Genomic DNA, 18,143 nt, shown 5'->3' with positions numbered 1-18,143 from the left:
AGGAAGAGGAGCGGAGAAGGCTCCAGGAACGAGGAATGAAGGGATCCCAGGGGTGCGGACGGGCGAGTCGCCACCGCACGCCCGAATCCACCTGCGTGGAGGGGTCAGGCCAAAGGGGGAGACCGGTCCCCGAACTAGTGGAGGCAGGAAACGACCCTCAGCTAGAAACCGGAGGCTCTGACATTTTATGTGGCGCAGCCCCTTGCTCCACCCGCTAGGAAAGCATCACATAGGGTCAGGGAAACTGGCGCCAAGTTTACCAAGAGGAGGCCCGAGGTAGCCGGACAGAAGTGTTGGTAAGAAAGGCCAGACAAAGTACACACAAAGGGGGTCCTGTGAAGCGCTCCAAAGTTATCTGGGAGTTGTCTGAGCCCCTCACCTGGTGAGCACAGTACGACGTGGGCAGCCGTTACCTGCAGACGTGGTCTGGATAATAAGAACTGTGAGTAAAGGCCCTGAACTGCATCACTGACTCCGTGTCGTTACTGCTGCTGCCCTGCACCATCACCCCCATCCTCCGCATACACTGCCCTGAGGCTATACTCCTCCCGTGGGGAGTTATGCTACGCGCTGCTGCACCCACAACACCAGCCTTAGCGGTCTGCCCTGTAGCGGCGGTTCACTCTGACCGCAATCCACGGGTGGCGTAGTCGGACATTTAAACATCAAAACCACATAAATAGTTCCGCCACTGGTTTGACCGCCCTGAGCCACGGAACGGGATCGCCGCCACGAAGACTACAACCACCAGCATCCACCAAAAAGGGTCCGGCTCCGGGTGTCCCAAGGCCCAGGGGGTGCGTCAGAACATTTTCATCACCTTTCACAATCACCAATGGGACAAGGCAGGGATGTCCTCTGTCCCCTCTCTTATACATCCTAGTGACGGAGCACCTGCTCTCATCAATTCGCCATAACCCCAATATTAGGTGGATTGAGGTGGGAGGCACCGAGTACAAGTGCTCTCTATTTGCTGATGATGTCCTAGTATATATCACTCAATCACATATATCCATCCCTGCTGTTATGGCTGAAATAGATCACTTTGTTACATGGTAAAATTTTAAAATCAATGCAGCGAAGTCTGAGGCCCTCGATGTCTCCCTCCCTAAATCCATATAGGATTCCATCCAGTCCAACTTTCCCTTTGCCTGGCCCTCACAGGGTATCAAATACTTAGGAATTCCTATTCATAGAGACCTCTCCCATCTATGTTATCTTAATTTTGGGCCCTTTATTGAACAATTCCATACAGACCACGGTTGGCAAGTTAGAACTGTAAGATTCACTACGTGAACCACTGGTGTTTTGTGGAAAAGCACATGTACACCGCGTTCCAAATTATTATGCAAAAAGTGTTTAGGAGTGATAAGGGAAGAATTTGTTTGTTTGTCAGTTAAACTCATTGATGGTGATGTGTGTCAGGGCTCTTTATATCACTGTAAGCAATTGCAGACACCTGTGCTAATTAGTTTGGCAGGTGTGTCCAATGAAAGGCAAGACTACTTAAGAAGGCTCTCTCACATTATTAAGCAGCCTACATTTTCTGCCAAAATGGGAAAGAAAAAGGATGTGTCGGCTGCTGAGAAGCAACAAATTGTGGAGTGTTTAGGTCAAGGCATGACTACAATCAACATTGTGCGATGATCAGGATGAAGTGTCTTGGCAATCAAGAAGTATGTAGCTGATTCACAGTACACACGTGTGCGTGCTGATAAGGGCAAATTGAGGACTCTTTCCTACAGGCAATTACGTCAGGTTGAAAGAGCAGCGGCAAAAAAGCCTTGTCATAGCAGCAGACAAGTTTTTGAAGCTGCTTGTGCCTCCAACGTCCCCCGAACAACAAGATGCAGGGTCCTTCAGAGGTTTGCAGCTGTGCATATGCCATCCTGTCGACCTCCTCTATCCACTTCACACAAGCAGAAACGGCTCCAGTGGGCCAAACATTACATGAAGACTGATTTCAAAACTGTTTTGTTCACGGATGAGTGCCGTGCAGCGCTCGATGGTCCAGATGAATGGAGTGGAGGATGGCTGGTTGATGGACACCCCACGCAAACACGGCTACAGCGCCAACAAGGAGGAGGTGGAGTAATGTTTTGGGCTGGAATCATGGGGAGAGAGATTGTCAGCCCCTTTAGGATCCCTGAAGGCGCTAAAGATGAACTCCATAATGTATGTGGATTTTCTCAAACAGCACTTCCTGCCATGGTTCAAGAAGAAGAACCGTGTATTTTACAGCAAGATCATTTTTCTGCATGATAATGCACCATCTCATGCTGCACATAAAACATCTGCATCTCTGGCTGATATGGGCATAAAAGGGGACAAACTTATGGTGTGACCCCCATGCTCCCCTGACCTCTACCCCATTCAGAACCTTTGGAGCATCATTAAAAGGAGTGTCTATGATGGCGGGAGGCAGTTCACATCTAAGCAACAGCTCTGGGAGGGTATTCTGTCCTCATGCAAAACAATTGAAGCAGAAACCATCCAAAACCTGACAAATTCAATGGACGAGAGAGTTCAGAAGCTCCTTTCGAACAAGGGGTCCTATGTGAAAATGTAACATCACCTAGAATAAAGTTTTGAGTTGAAAACTGTTTGATTTCAGTTTCTAACAACCTGCTAATGCTTATAATTTCAAAAATGACCATTTTTTTGGTCTTTATTAAAATGAAAAGGTTGATCGAAAAGTTTGGGGGATCTAAGAGTGTGGCAACCCAGTAGTCATGATTACTTCGAATTCTGACAATATGAGGGTCATGCTGCAGGTAGTGCAGCAAGAAGGCACTTATGTGTCTTGCGCATCTCGGAGCCCCAAAATTATTTTCCGGGCTAGATGCAGCTAAAAATTATTTTTAATTTTAAATCTGGTGAAGCTTATTATAGATGGCCTAATAGGATCAGTGCTGCACACTGCTACAAAGCCCAAATTATTTTCCAGTCAAGATACAGATAAACATGATTAGTAATTTGAAAGCTTAAAACGGTTGGTAGGGTGATTTTAACCAATCATCAAGCTTTTACTCTCCCCAGGATGACACAGGGGTAGAAAAGTCGTTTCGGATCCATGATTTGTTCATCTTTATGAACGTGAGTCTGTCTACATTATCAGTGGAGAGCCGCGTGCGCTTATCTGTCAGCACACCACCAGCAGCGCTGAACACACGTTCAGACAGAACGCTGGCTGCGGGGCATGACAAGATCTCCAAGGCGTAAGTGGCTAGCTCCGGCCATTTATCCAGATTGGAAGCCCAAAAAGAGCAAGGGTCCAGTGACACAGTCGTGGCTTCAATGTTTACTTGGAGATACTCCTGTACCATCGTCTCTAGGCGTTGACTATGTGTCAGACTTCTTGTCTCCTGTGGCCTTGCAAAGGATGGGCTAAAAAAGTGGTGAAATGATTCCGCAAAATTGATGTTACCAGCAGATACTGTGGTTCTGTTACGGTTTGAGTGCTGAACACTTGACGGTCCCACGGTTGGCAAGTTGGAACTGTGAGATTCACTACGTGCACCACTGGTATTTTGTGGAAAAGCACATGTAAGATTCTGCAACAGTCTCTGCTGATACTCCTGCATGCGTGCATCCCTTTCTATGGCAGGAATAATTTCTGCAAATTTACTTTTGTACCGGGGATCTAACAGTGTGGCAACCCAGTAGTCAGGATTATTTCTAATTCTCACAATTCGAGGGTCATGTTGCAGGTAGTGCAGCAAGAAGGCACTCATGTGTGTTGCGCATCCAGGAGCACCAAGTCCCTGTTGTGTTGGTGGCGAGGTAGCAATCATGCTTCCTTCCTCTGTCCTCTCCCCCCAACCTCGCACAACAGAAATGTGATCAAGGTCTCCCTCATCTGATGAGTCTTCCATCAGTTCGTCCTCCACTTCTTCCTGGGCTCCTGCACCTTCCTCACTAGTTTGGCTGCTACCATGCGCCCTGGTAAAATCATCTCCCCCACCCTCACATGCCTGCCGCCCTGGTGCTGCCGACCGTCTGGACCTTGCAGATGTTAGCCCTTCCGCATACAACTCCTCCTCCTCTACTTCCTCCACCTCCTCTTGTGCCACCACCTGACTCCGAATTCTGTTTAACATGTGCTCCAGCATGTAAATCACCGGAATAGTCATGCTGATAATGGCATCGTCAGCACTAAACATCTTCGTCGCCATTTCAAAACTGTGCAGAAGGGTGCATAGGTCCCTGATCTGAGACCACTCCTCCAGCGTGATTTGCCCCACCTCTGAATCTCGTTGGCCCAGGCTATACGTCAGAACGTATTGCACCAGGGCTTGTCGGTGCTGCCACAGTCGCTGCAACATGTGCAGAGTTGAATTCCACCGGGTAGGCACATCTTATTTTAGCCGGTGAAGTGGCAGGCCCAACGACTTCTGTAGAGATGTAAGTCGCTGAGCTGCGGGATGCGAACGGCGGAAGTGAGCACACAGCGACCGTGCCCTCTGCAGAAGGCCATCTAGTCTGGGATAGTGGGCTAAAAATTGCTGGACAACCAGGTTCAACACGTGAGCCATACAAGGCACGTGTGTGACATTGCCCCGGCGAAGGGCCGCACCCAGGTTTGCAGCATTGTCGCACACGGCCTTCCCTGGTTTCAGGTCCAGTGGAGACAACCATTCATGAAATTGGTTCTCCAGAGCTGACCACAACTCCTCAGCTGTGTGACTCACATTTCCCAGACATTTCAATGTAAAAACCGCCTGATGACGTTGAGCCCTACTGCCAGCATAGTAAGGAGGTGTGCAGGATCCCTTCTGCGCAGTTAGAAAGCTTGTGGCATGACCAGACATGCTTTGGGTGCAGGTGGAAGACCGAGAGGAGGTTGAGGAGGCAGAAGCAGTGGAGGAAAAATGACATAAAGAGGATTGACGCACAACTCGTGGGGACGGCAAGACTTGGACAGCAGCCCCTTGTCCTGCTGTCACCATAGTTACCCAGTGCCCAGTCAGCGACATGTAACGCCCCTGTCCATGCCTACTCGTCCAAGTGTCTGTGGTGAAATGCACCCTGTCACACACAGAGTTTCTCAAAGAAGCGGTGATGTTGTGTGCGACATGCTGGTGGAGCGCAGGCACACCTTTCTTTGAGAAGTAGTGCCGACTGGGCATCTGGTACTGGGGCACTGCGACGGACATAAGGTCTCGAAAATCCTCTGTGTCCACCAGGCGGAAAGGCAGCATTTCTGTAGCCAAGAGCTTGCAGATGGTGAAATTCAATCTCTTAGCTTTCTCATGGCTAGGAGGAAATGGTCTTTTACTTGTCCACATCTGAGGGACCGAGGGCTGGCTATTGTGCTTAGACGGGGTTGATAAGGGTGTCCCCGGCAAACTGCCGGTCTGTGAGGAAGATGCAGGCGGACATGTTAGGTTGCCTTGATCCAAAGGTGGTGCTATCGATGTCGGACAGCGCTCAAGACCAGCTGGTGTTACCACCTCCAAAGAAAATGATGACCTGCCAATCACGCTGGCTGTTGCGGGTAAAGAGGTGGCAGGTCTGCGCCCCAAAACAGGTGTGACTGCTGTCCCCCCAGTCACAGAGGATGAAGAGGCCGCGGATGCACAAGATATGGCAGACGGTGGTTGGCCCGGCCGGCTAGACCGCATTGTAGCACACTGAGCTTCCCACTGCAACTTATGCTTCATGTCCATGTGCCGGTTCATGCATGAAGTACTCAAACTATGTATTTTTTGGCCTCTACTTAGCTTTTGCTGACAAATGTTACAGATAACACGAGTTGGGTCATCTTTATCGATCTGAAAAAATGCCCAGGCTATGCAAGGCTTAGCACCCATGCGACCTGAAGAGCCACCACGACTTGTGGTGAGAGGCAGAGTTGTGTTTGAGGATGCAGTTGTTGACGTGCTTCCAGTACTACGTCTCTGTCCAGGAAGGCGCAACCTGACCTCGTCGTCACTAGCATCTTCCTCCACCTCCTCTGCTGACCTCATCTCTTGGCTGACTGTGGGTTGACAGTAAGTGGGATCTCCGACCTCATCATCATCACCCTGTGCGTTATCACACCCGTCGTCCTCAGAGCCAACCTGTTCCTGCCCTGACAAAAAACTAAAGTTGTCGCTCCAATCAGGTATTTGAGTCTTATCATCGTCTTCCTCATTGTCTCCACCAACAGGAGTTACAGTTTGGGAATGAGGGTCTACATTATGGTCAGAACCTTCTGCGTCTGGTCCTGGATCCGACTCATAAAGATTCTGGGCATCAGTGCAGATCATTTCCTCGTCTGGATTCACAGAAGCGCTGGAGTCGACCTCTGATTCCCAGGCTATAGTATGAGTAAACAGCTCTGCAGACTCAACCATCTGTTCTACCTCATACTCAGACGGGCAGCTGGAGATTTGGGAGCTGTGAGGAAGCAAGTGCGATTTGGGTGACACCTTTGAGGACTGGAGTATTTGTGATGTTGAAGTTGATGTGGAGGAGAGCCCACTTAAAGGAGCACTTGATATCCGTTGAAGCACCTGCTGTTTTTGTGCCTCATCTGGAATTTGTAGCGATTGGCGTGGCCGTAAGAAAGGGATCTTATCACATTGTCCGCTAAAAGAAGTAGACATTTTAGTTTGGCTGGAAGATGGTCTTTCTTCTGCACCTACCCCACGGACACAACCTTTTTTCCCCTTCCCAACACGCCTATTCCCCTTTCCACCAGCAGCAGGCCTTTTTCCACTCATTTTGGTGGTTAACTAATTCACAACTCTGGAGTTGTTTGCACAAAAAAACAATGGATGGTAACCGAGCAGAGCTGAGTGGCCAAACTGTGGTATTAGGCCAAAACTATTGGCTGGGTTAGATGCAGAAAAAAATTATTTTTAATTTGCAACCTGATGGAGGTCAGTATAGATGGACTAATAGACCAAGTCCCACACACCGCTAGAAGCCCAAATATTTTTTCAGAGCTAGATGCAGAAATTTTTTTTATTCAATTTGCAACCTGATGGAGGTCAGTATAGATGGACTAATAGACCAAGTCCCACACACTGCTAGAAGCCCAAATATTTTTTCAGAGCTAGATGCAGAAAAAAATTATTTTTTAATTTGCAACCTGATGGAGGTCAGTATAGATGGACTAATAGACCAAGTCCCACACACCGCTAGAAGCCCAAATATTTTTTCAGAGCTAGATGCAGAAAAAAATTATTTTTAATTTGCAACCTGATGGAGGTCAGTATAGATGGACTAATAGACCAAGTCCCACACACCGCTAGAAGCCCAAATATTTTTTCAGAGCTAGATGCAGAAAAAAATTATATTCAATTTGCAACCTGCTGGAGGTCAGTATAGAAGGACTAATAGAACAAGTCCTACACACTGCTAGAAGCCCAAATATTTTTTCAGAGCTAAATGAAGAAAAAAATTATTTTTAATTTGCAACCTGATGGAGGTCAGTATAGATGGACTAATAGACCAAGTCCCACACACTGCTAGAAGCCCAAATATTTTTTCAGAGCTAGATGCAGAAAAAAATTATTTTTAATTTGCAACCTGATGGAGGTCAGTATAGATGGACTAATAGACCAAGTCCCACACACTGCTAGAAGCCCAAATATTTTTTCAGAGCTAGATGCAGAAAAAAATTATTTTTAATTTGCAACCTGATGGAGGTCAGTATAGATGGACTAATAGACCAAGTCCCACACACCGCTAGAAGCCCAAATATTTTTTCAGAGCTAGATGCAGAAAAAAATTATATTCAATTTGCAACCTGCTGGAGGTCAGTATAGAAGGACTAATAGAACAAGTCCCACACACTGCTAGAAGCCCAAATATTTTTTCAGAGCTAAATGAAGAAAAAAATTATTTTTAATTTGCAACCTGATGGAGGTCAGTATAGATGGACTAATAGACCAAGTCCCACACACTGCTAGAAGCCCAAATATTTTTTCAGAGCTAGATGCAGAAAAAAAATATTTTTAATTTGTAACCTGATGGAGGTCAGTATAGATGGACTAATAGACCAAGTCCCACACACCGCTAGAAGCCCAAATATTTTTTCAGAGCTAGATGCAGAAAATTTTTTTATTCAATTTGCAACCTGATGGAGGTCAGTATAGATGGACTAATAGACCAAGTCCCACACACTGCTAGAAGCCCAAATATTTTTTCAGAGCTAGATGCAGAAAAAAATTATTTTTAATTTGCAACCTGATGGAGGTCAGTATAGATGGACTAATAGACCAAGTCCCACACACCGCTAGAAGCCCAAATATTTTTTCAGAGCTAGATGCAGAAAAAAATTATATTCAATTTGCAACCTGCTGGACGTCAGTATAGAAGGACTAATAGAACAAGTCCCACACACTGCTAGAAGCCCAAATATTTTTTCAGAGCTAAATGAAGAAAAAAATTATTTTTAATTTGCAACCTGATGGAGGTCAGTATAGATGGACTAATAGACCAAGTCCCACACACTGCTAGAAGCCCAAATATTTTTTCAGAGCTAGATGCAGAAAAAAATTATTTTTAATTTGCAACCTGATGGAGGTCAGTATAGATGGACTAATAGACCAAGTCCCACACACCGCTAGAAGCCCAAATATTTTTTCAGAGCTAGATGCAGAAAATTTTTTTATTCAATTTGCAACCTGCTGGAGGTCAGTATAGAAGGACTAATAGAACAAGTCCCACACACTGCTAGAAGCCCAAATATTTTTTCAGAGCTAAATGAAGAAAAAAATTATTTTTAATTTGCAACCTGATGGAGGTCAGTATAGATGGACTAATAGACCAAGTCCCACACACTGCTAGAAGCCCAAATATTTTTTCAGAGCTAGATGCAGAAAAAAATTATATTCAGTTTGCAACCTGATGGAGGTCAGTATAGATGGACTAATAGAATGATGCTATGCCCAAAAGATTTTACTTCACTAGGTGCAGTAAAAAAATTGGTATTCTATACACAGGTGGTATATCTTGCAACACAGATAGGCTACTCCACTGACTAACACACTCTGCAATAGGCCAAAAAGGATTAGCTTTGCTAGATTCAGCCAAATGCTGTGAAAAAAACTTGCACAGCACTGGCACAGACCTGCCTGGCAAAAACTGATAGGAACTGATGTAACCTAGTCCTGAAAAGGACTCCAATTACAATTAGTCTTTGCTCCCACAATCTATCTATTTAAGAGCACAGACCTGCCTGATAAAAGTCATAGGAAATGCTGTAACCTAGTCCTTAAAAGGACTGCAATCACAACTATTCCCTACTCCCAAGCTATCTGTATATTTGTGCGAAAATTGGCTTGAAATTAACAAGGTATAGCGCACACAGCAACAGCGGTGCCGTCTAACACGCAGCTGCAGCAGTGAGAAAATGGTGGCGACGGGGAAAATGGCTTGGTCTTATAGGGCAAGGACATGTGACATACACTGCCAATCACACATGCCCTTGCTTGTGTGAAAAAAAGCACTTCGCTCCGTGTGTGCGCTGCTGATAGGCTGACAGATTGCACCTCCCCACTGCAAATGCGGGAAAGAGAAAAAAAAATGGAGATCTTCATTGTTCCTGCAGAGATCCATCCCCTGCCCCTCCCCCCGCCCCGCTGTACACTCAAACTGCGTATTAACATTAAGTTTCATCATTACTGAGAAAAAATCCAGTTATGATTTTGGTGCACGAACAGTTATCGAACATAACCTCGAACAGCCGAATTTTTCTCAAATTGTTCGTGTTCGCCGACCGGCTCGAACACCGCCCAAAACAGCTCGAATTTGAGATTGGCGAACAGTTCGAGTAGAACAACGCTCATCTCTAGTACTGAGATGCTCGGGCGAGTACCCAGTACTTGGAGTATGCTTGCTCATCACGAGTGGTTACGGATCCGGGTGGTGGAACCTCTGTGCTGCGGTGCAAGGAGGGGCCAGAGGGGCGTGACTAAGTAACTACTCGGCCCAACCAAGGACGCACGGCAGCTCAGTCGACTCCGTGAACCAGGGAGGAACCGAGCAGAGGGACCAGGTGCCACTCTGGGACCGACCTTGTATGAGAGCAGGTGACTCCCACGGGTCAGAAGGCAGGAACTGACCGGTACAGCGGATGAGCTTCGGCAGGCAGGCTGACGGGTGGTCCGGGTTGCCAAGCAGGCTGATTAGGCAGAAAGTCAGGCGAGTGTTCGGGGTAGGCAAGCTGGCGGGCACAAAAGGTAGCTGGCAGGTGCTTCCAGGTAAGCAGGCTGGCGGGCACGGCAGGTAACAGGCAGGTGCTTCCAGCTAAGCAGGCTGGTGGGCACAGCAGGTAACAGGCAGGTGCTTCCAGGTAAGCGAGTGGGCAGAGCCCATAGACAGACTGGCTTACTGGACTGTGGACAGACTGTCGGGCTAGATAGTAGTCAGACTGGCGGACTGGGCTGTAGAACAGGCGGCAGACAGGACTGACTTGCAGAGGACCTGAGGGCTGAAGCAAAGTAAGTAACACAAAGCAACAACCTTGCACGGGCACCTCCATATTGGCCGGGGACTTTTTAGGAAGGCGCGCGCATCCCCTTTAGGAGGGAGGGAGCGCGCGCCCTAAGCACAGAGCCAGGGAAGCTGCTTGCACCAGCAGCAGCTGCAGGGAGGCCGGAAGACACCGAAGCAGGACCGTGGCGGTAAGGGGAACAGGGTCTCTGCCTGACAGAGGGCAGAGACGCCGATGCTACACTAGTTATAACCAAAATCACAGAGCACCCTTTGGCTGTTCTTTTTCTCTTATAGGTTTCATTTTTTTCTGATCTCAAATGTAAAGATCATATTTCTCTACTTCCTTTTTTATTTTAATCGTGTTTTAGTTTCATCTTTTCTGGTTTTATGTCCTCTTTATTGCCTTTACCCACATTTGTTATGTTTTTACACAAAGCTCTCTGCTTTCTCATCATCTCAGAAACAGCAGTCCCTTCACATTCCACATCAACTAGAGTCTGTTTTGAAACTGTAAATCTTGATATTCAAAGTGTATGTAGATAGCTATTATGGATAAACTTTAGTATCTACTATGTTTTATACATTACTATATAATTGGATTATTTTTTTTAGAATTGTGTTTACCAGTTAGAAATATTGAGGTGATCACCTTCCCCTAATACATTCACATACAGAATATCTCAATGGTTTGCCTTCAAACATCATGAAAAAAAGAGATAATACTAAACTTTATTTTGGACTTAGAATTTGTTAAAAACTAACAAAGACACTAACAACTACAAATACATTTGTATTTTTTCTTTCCTTTGTTCCACATAACTTTTTTACTTTTCCGTCGACATAGCCGTATGAGAGTTTGATTTTTGTGAGACAAGTTGTAGGTTGATTCATATCATCCATTTTAAGATTATATATATAGAATATATTGAAAAGTGCAGAAAAAGTACAAATGGAATGAAATGGTGAAAAAAAAATAGCCAATTGTTGTTGGATTTTGTTTTTATGGTATTAATTGAATAGTTCCTGGAAACATGACTCTATAGGCCAGTACAATTACAGCAATACCAAACATGCATATTTATTTTTTTTAAATAAGTGGTGAAAAAACTTCCAGAAATTTGTAGAAAAAAAAAATTTGGCTTATGTCGACATTTTTCGAGATGCATAGCGTTTTTATTTTAATAGAGCTGTTTGAGGGCTTTTTTCTTGTGTGGTGAGCTGATGGTTTTATTAATACCAATTTGGTTTCCATTGCCTTTTTTTTAAAAAAAAGGTGTAGTGACTGGAAAAATAATCCTGCTGGCGTTTTTACTTTATTCCTCTTTACAATGTTTACCGTTTGGGTTAATTCATTTTGATAGACTGGACTTTTACTAACTCAGTGATACCAAACATTATAATATAACATATAATTTAATTTTTGTGTTATTTTTAATGGGGGGGGGAATGGGTTATTCAAATTTTTCTACTTTTTATATTTTGAAAAACTTTTTTTTACTGTATTTTCTTAGTCCACTTTAGAGACTTGAACCTTCAATTATCTGATCAATTAACCCCTTAACAACCTTTCAATTTTCTGTTTTCATTTTCGATTTTTCCTCCCCTTCCTCCAAGAGCCATAACAATTTCCATCAATATAGCCATATGAGGGCTTGTTTTGCAGGACGAGTTGTACTTTTGAATTACAGTTAGGTCCATATATATTTGGACAGAGACAACATTTTTCTAATTTTGGTTCTAGACATTACCACAATGAATTTTAAACAAAACAATTCAGATGCAGTTGAAGTTCAGACTTTTAGCTTTCATTTGAGGATATCCACATTAAAATTGGATGAAGGGTTTAGGAGTTTCAGCTCCTTAACATGTGCCACCCTGTTTTTAAAGGGACCAAAAATAATTGGATAATTGACTCCAAAGCTATTTCATGGACAGGTGTGGGCAATCCCTTCGTTACGTCATTCTCAATTAAGCAGATAAAAGGCCTGGAGTTGATTTGAGGTGTGGTGCTTGCATTTGGAAGGTTTTGCTGTGAAGTAAACATGTGGTCAAAGGAGCTCTCCATGCAGGTGAAACAAGCCATCCTTAAGCTGCAAAAACAGAAAAACTCATCCAAGAAATTGCTACAATATTAGGCTTGTCAAAATCTACAGTTTGGTACATCCTAAGAAAGAAAGAAAGCACTGGTGAACTTATCAATGCAAAAAGACCTGAGCGCCCACTGAAGACAACAGTGGTGGATGATCGCAGAATAATAACCATGGTGAAGAGAAACCCCTTCACAACAGCCAACCAAGTGAACAACACTCTTCAGGAGGTAGGCGTATCAATATCCAAATCTACCATAAAGAGAAGACTGCATGAGGGTAAATGCAGAGGTTTCACTGCACGGTGCAAGCCACTCATAAGCATCAAGAATAAAAAGGCTAGACTGGACTTTGCTAAAAAACATCTAAAAAAGCCTGCACAGTTCTGGAAGAACATTCTTTGGACAGATGAAACCAAGATCAACCTCTACCAGAATGATGGAAAGAGAAAAGTATGGCGAAGGCGTGGTACAGCTCATGATCCAAAGCATACCACATCATCTGTAAAACACGGCGGAGGCAGTGTGATGGCTTGGGCATGCATGGCTGCCAGTGGCACTGGGTCACTAGTGTTTATTGATGATGTGACACAGGACAGAAGCAGCCGAATAAATTCTGATGTATTCAGAGCCATACTGTGTGCTCAGAGCCAGCCAAATGCAGCCAAACTGATTAGTCGTCGTTTCATACTACAGATGGACAATGACCCAAAACATAAAGCCAAAGCAACCCAGGAGTTTATTAAAGCAAAGAAGTGGAATATTCTTGAATGGCCCAGTCAGTCACCTGATCTCAACCCAATTGAGCATGCATTTCACTTGTTAAAGACTAAACTTCAGACAGAAAGGCCCACAAACAAACAGCAACTGAAAACCACCGCAGTGAAAGCCTGGCAGAGCATCAAAAAGGAGGAAACACAGCGTCTGGTGATGTCCATGAGTTCAAGACTTCAGGTAGTCATTGCCAACAAAGGGTTTTCAACCAAGTACTAGAAATGAACATTTTATTTACAATTATTTAATCTGTCCAATTACTTTTGGTCCCTTTAAAAACAGGGTGGCACATGTTAAGGAGCTGAAACTCCTAAACCCTTCATCCAATTTTAATGTGGATACCCTCAAATGAAAGCTGAAAGTCTGAACTTCAACTGCATCTGAATTGTTTTGTTTAAAATTCATTGAGGTAATGTCTAGAACCAAAATTAGAAAAATGTTGTCTCTGTCCAAACATATATGGACCTAACTGTACATCATTCATTTTATCATGTGGTGCACTGGAAAGCAGGAAAAAAAATTCCAAGTGTGTTTAAATTGCAAAAAAAAGTGCAATTACATGATTGTTTTTTGGGTTTTTATTTACCATGTTCACTTTATGGTAAAACTGACCTGGCAATATGATTTTCCACGTCAATCTGAGTACCACAGATACCAAATATGTTTAGTATTTTTTTTATTTAATTGGTGAAAAAACTGTGGAAGTTTGTAATAAAAAAAAAATTTTTGCTTGTGTTGCCATATTCCGAGACCCATAACATTTTCATTTTTCCTGATTTGGGGCTGTGTGAGGGCTTATTCATAAGGGTGGATTCATAAGTCTGCAGACTTATCGATTTGCACCGGACAACCCCTTTAATGGTATCAGAAAATGACACAAATATAAGTCCAGCTCACCGTAGAATATATCCTTTAGTGTTCGGAGCACAGGAAACACTGTGTCAGAGCGTAGTGCAATCACATAAATAGGAGAGAATCCAGCTCAACAGATTTGTGAACCAACTCTATCTTTATTCACCACTTTATTGGTGAATTGACGTCTCTCATTACTTTTTGTGTGCATGAGATTTCTGAAATGTCACAGCTTTTTCTGGTAATGTAAAACACAGCTTCTTATTTTCACTAAAAAAAAAAGTTACAAAAAACACTGAGTGTAAACATAGCCTTAAGAGTCCGATACCTGTGCTCTACCATCCCAGTGCGCTTATAAAAATTGAACAAGTGGCACAAAAAAAAAGTTCACAAGACTGCAGTCTATCGCGGTTCACTTCGAAAGGAGACAGTGGCATCCTATAGCTGAAGCTTAGGGTGGACTTGGTTTTGCTCCCAGCATCCATCCGGGCTACCACCCCAGTGAAACTAGGAGCTAGTCTACACTTCATGTATAATTATTAGGCAAGTGAGTATTTTTATGCAGATTTTCCAATGCCAAGCTGCATAAATGTCATTGCATATGGATGAAGCAGATCAGGTGATGTGCAATGAGGGAAGGTGTGGCCTATAGATATCAACACCTTTAACAAGGCATGAATAACTAATAGGCCATGTTCACACGTTCGGTATTATTTGGTCAGTATTTCACATCAGTATTTATAAGCCAAAACCAGGAGTGGAACAATCAGAGGAAAATTATCCTCCAGTGCTGTCATATTCCAGAACAGCAACCTCCCTGGAGGACCCAGAAGTACAAAGTGTTCAGTGCTCAGAGACATGGACAAAGTAAGGATTTTTGGAACATTTTGCCTAAGGAAAACAAACTGCCTAATAATTCTGCACATATGGATAAAGGGTGTTATATCCTTATGCCGCACCCTCCTCAATACACAAATACATATCACTTGATTTGCTTAATCCAATAAGCATTAAAGTTTATACAGAATGGAGTTCTAAAATCTGCATAAGGCCACATGCACCCGTTCAGTATTTGGTGAGTATTTTACCTCAGTATTTGTAAGCGGACACCAGGAGTGGGTGATAAATACAGAAGTGGTGACGTGTTCATAATATACTTTTCCTCTGATTGTTCCTCTGCTGGTTTTGGATTACAAATATTGAGGTAAAATACTGACCAAATACTGAACGTGTGAACGTGGCCTAAAAATGATGATAAGGTTAAAATACTCACTTGCCTAATAATTATGCACAGTGTATATTGGCTAGTCGCCAGAAAGAGGAGAGCCTGAGGTTTGCAGGGGAGTGTAACCTGATGGTCACACCCTCACCCTCCTCATTCCTCTCACGCCCCCTCATCCCCCCTCAACCATAGCCATCATCTGTATCTAAGAGCAGCAGCCAGAGCGGAGTTGCTGTTGGCAATTTATATGCCGCTGTCAATCTCAAGAATGCACAACGTTATTCTCGCTCACCAGCTCTTGTTGGACACCGATTATGCACTGCAGGACATTGACGGGTTCCCATAGCGGCTGGGGGCTGGTCTACTTTAACACAAAATCACAATCAATCCCCCATCGCTGTCATCTTGGTGCTCCTATAAAGCTCAGCCGCAGCCAGAGCTTTATAAGAAAAAGTGATTTTCATTACATACTGCAATACTTTGGTATGCAACTCATATGGATATGAATAAAACTGCCATCTCACCACACAAAAAAGACCTTGCACACAGTTCAATTGATGGAAAAATAAAACTGTTATTGAATGATTTCAGAAAATTGTGACACAAATAGTGATGAGCGAGTATGTTCTATTAACCCTTTTGGCGAGTATGCTCGGGCCGAGCACCAAGTATTTATAGCTGCTCAGTGATACAGTTGAACCGCTCCCGTGTGCATGATTTGCGACTGTTTGACAGTTTTAATACATGTGAGGAATGTCTATTTCTTACACATTCCTCACATGTAATAAAACTGTCAAACAGTTGCAAATCATGCACACGGGAGCAATTCAAACATATCACCGAGCAGCTGTAAATACTCGGAGCTCGGCCCGAGCATACTCGGAACAGAACATACTCGCTCAACACTATACACAAACAAAAAAATTTCTCTATGTAAATGAAAAAAAATTTATGCAGGTTTGGTATCACCGTAATCTTACTGACCTGGAGAATCATGATTCAGAGTCATTTTTACCAAGTAATAAACGCCATTGGAAAAATAAAAAAATAAAAAAAAAAACAGTAAGCCACAGAGGAATTGCATTTTTTCACCATTTCATCCCACTTGGATTTTTTTTCTGTTTCCCACTACATTGAATGGTAAAATGAATGAAGTTATTCAAAACTACAACTCATCCGGCAAAAAAAAAACAAGTTCTCAAATGGTTATGTTAATGGAAAAATAAAGTTATAGCTCTTGGAAGAGGAGAATTAAAAAAACAAAATGTTTTTCTAATGTATGTTTTGACTCACAATGTTGTGTATTAATAAAATGTTTTGCATGTTTGAAGTATCTCAAAGTCTCCATTTTTCTCCTTTTTCCTAATAGGTCATAATATGGAGTTGCTTCTTTGGCCAGCTGGGCCAACTTATGTGCTGCCCCGACATGGCTGTAATTCATTGATTACTATGTGCCTAGCGGATTTTGGTTTATTATTTATACTGTATAGGGATAGTATAGTGGAGTAGAGCAGAATTAGAAAGGGGGAAGATTATTACAGTTTCTTGCATAGTGTTAATGAACAAATGAAATTACTATTGTACTTTATTTCTCAGATCTGCTCAGCTAATCCCTTTTCAGCGCCCTCTCCTGGTCTTTTGTTTTCTCCATTTCCTTGCTCATTTCATCGCACAGCACTGAATTTGATGGGATTCAGGCTACTTTCACAGATCTGTGGGAAAAGTATGTTTGCTGCCAATTTTTTTTTTTTTTTATAAATCGGACAGCACACGAACCCGTTGAGTATGTCCTCAAAATAAGATCAGGATATGTGCTGAGCCTCCCATTCGAACACATAATTTTCACAGATGTGTGAACAGATCCATGAAATTCTGTGGGTATGAGAAAAAAAATCGGGCAGCACACGGACATTTCACATCGATATGTGAATGCAGACTTACTGATTGTGTCCTCCCTCCCTATAAAAAGGGGGCGTTAAACCAAGACAAAACCCTTTAATATCTGAACTGACATCATCAGGGTCTGCATTGGTATAGTCCACAATCCCATTTGGAAGCTTTGAAAAGGTGTTAAAGTTTGTGCCCGAGCATGGAAGTTTCATATATTTCTATGAGGCTGTCATGTGAGACCCACGGCCAGTCCATGTACTGCCATCTGAGATTGGACCAAGATCCATGTATGACTGCATGAGCCCTAAGACCCTCTCCTTTCTACTAAAAAGAAAATGTTCCTGATACTATTGTAGGAGAACGGAGACTCATGCATCAGCACTGAAATTGTCCTTGTGTGATGAGATGTGAGTGATGAACACTTCTGTACAGCGCTGCATAGTGTATCTGTGCTATGTATACGATATCATTACTCTGAAAAAAATATTTGCATTGATTTATTTCCCTAAGTCTTTAACAACACATCTGTAATTTCAGTCTTACCTTATTTTCCAAGAAGCGGGCGTTTACTTCTGATTATTTGCTGAGCAGAGGAAATCTCACTGCGAGTGCAGCCATTTACTGTGGTTCTTCACTGTGATGGCCAGAAATATCACGCACACAGAAAACAAAAGAGGAAACTGTAAATCTTGATCAGGAAAACTGAAGACGTGAGCCATAAGAAGTTGGTTATTCTTAGAAAAAAATTAGTTAAAAAACAAAAAACATACAAACGTGGTAAAACTAAGTGAAAGGTAAACAGAATAATCTTGAGCCGCAAATACAAAGCAAATGCTGAATCCTGATTGTTTACTTTTAGTTTCTTGCACTTTCTTGTATATCAGTATG

At 43.2% G+C, this 18,143-nt stretch overlaps 1 protein-coding gene across 1 annotated transcript in view; it reads right to left on the bottom strand.

Moving 5' to 3' along the window:
- Nucleotides 1-17,921, bottom strand: part of SH2D1A (SH2 domain containing 1A) — a 111,092-nt gene extending 93,171 nt beyond the window's left edge. Inside the window, exon 1 of the mRNA XM_073637899.1 lies at nucleotides 17,799-17,921. The gene's annotated coding sequence lies outside the window, so the exon portion shown is untranslated. The remainder of the gene's footprint in view (nucleotides 1-17,798) is intronic.
- Between the last annotated feature and the right edge of the window lie 222 nt (nucleotides 17,922-18,143).

The sequence above is a fragment of the Phyllobates terribilis genome, unplaced genomic scaffold, assembly GCF_046119375.1.
Source record: "Phyllobates terribilis strain yellow unplaced genomic scaffold, ASM4611937v1 Scaffold_7__3_contigs__length_470593459, whole genome shotgun sequence".
Lineage (NCBI taxonomy): Eukaryota > Metazoa > Chordata > Amphibia > Anura > Dendrobatidae > Phyllobates > Phyllobates terribilis.
The sequence above is the reverse complement of the archived record's forward strand: the minus strand, read 5'-3'. Positions and strand labels throughout refer to the sequence as shown.